Source organism: Propithecus coquereli, unplaced genomic scaffold (genome assembly GCF_000956105.1).
Source record: "Propithecus coquereli isolate 6110/MARCELLA unplaced genomic scaffold, Pcoq_1.0 Scaffold1083, whole genome shotgun sequence".
NCBI classification, from domain to species: Eukaryota; Metazoa; Chordata; class Mammalia; order Primates; family Indriidae; genus Propithecus; species Propithecus coquereli.
The window spans coordinates 56,328-57,052 of record NW_012134781.1 but is presented as its reverse complement, the minus strand read 5'-3'; positions in this window follow the sequence as shown (position 1 = coordinate 57,052).

Here is a 725-nt window from a genome sequence, read left to right as displayed (position 1 = left end):
TTGTACCCCAGTAATATTCTAAAATTAAAAAAATGAAGATTCAGTGATATTTTTAAAAAGAGAAATGTCTATTTAGATCTTTTCCCCATTTTTAATTGGAATTTTTTTTTCACTATTGAGTTATTGAAGCTCATTATACATTCTGGTTATTAATCCCTTGTCAGATAGTTTGAAAATATTTAATTTAGTGAGTTGTCTCTTCAATGTATTGATTATTTGCTGTGAGGAAGCTTTTTAGCTTCATATAATGCCAGTTGTTATAGTTTTTCTTTTATTGCCTGTGCTTGTGAAGTCTTACACAAAAATTCAACGAGCTTGAGCATTTCCCCAACATTATCTTCTAGTAGTTTCATTTTATATTTTCAGGTATTGGGTTTAATTCTTTAATACATTTAATTTTATTTTTGTATATGGTGACAGAGGGGAGTCTAGTTTCATTTTTCTGCATATGGTTATCCAGTTTTCACAGCACCATTTATTTAAGAGACTGCCTTTTTCCTATTGTATGTTTCTGTCACCTTTGTTGAAAATGAGTTGGCTATAAATGCATGAATTCATATCTAAGTTCTCTATTCTGTTCCATTGGTTTATGTGTCTGTTTTTATGACAGTACCATGCTGATTTTATTACAGGAGCTTTGTAGTATATTTTGAAATCTGGTAGTATGATGTCTCCAGTTTTGTTCTTTTTTCTCAGGATTACTTTGCCTCTATGGGTTCTTTTGT